General features: G+C 38.9%; 1 protein-coding gene across 1 annotated transcript in view; it reads left to right on the forward strand.

The window, feature by feature from the left end:
• Positions 1 to 262, forward strand: part of LOC119591543 (glycerophosphocholine cholinephosphodiesterase ENPP6-like) — a gene marked incomplete in the record, with an annotated part of 12,203 nt that overhangs the window by 8,769 nt on the left and 3,172 nt on the right.

Below are 262 nucleotides of genomic sequence, written 5' to 3' on the forward strand. Positions count from 1 at the left end.
TGCAAGCACCGTTACTGTGATTGCCATGAATAATATTATAGTATATATCACTATAGCACTATCATCGTTAGTATACAGTTGTTATCATCAGGAAATTATCATTCTAACTAAATATCCATTACATAAAATCTCTCTGAACACAAAGACTAAAACCGTTGTCACTATAAATGATTTGACTGTCTCCTCAATACGACGACCATTCACACGCAGCATGAATGGATGTCTGGTGTGCGGGCTGTTGTTCGCGTGCGAAGGAGGTGGC

Source organism: Penaeus monodon, chromosome 28 (assembly GCF_015228065.2).
Source record: "Penaeus monodon isolate SGIC_2016 chromosome 28, NSTDA_Pmon_1, whole genome shotgun sequence".
Taxonomy (NCBI): Eukaryota; Metazoa; Arthropoda; class Malacostraca; order Decapoda; family Penaeidae; genus Penaeus; species Penaeus monodon.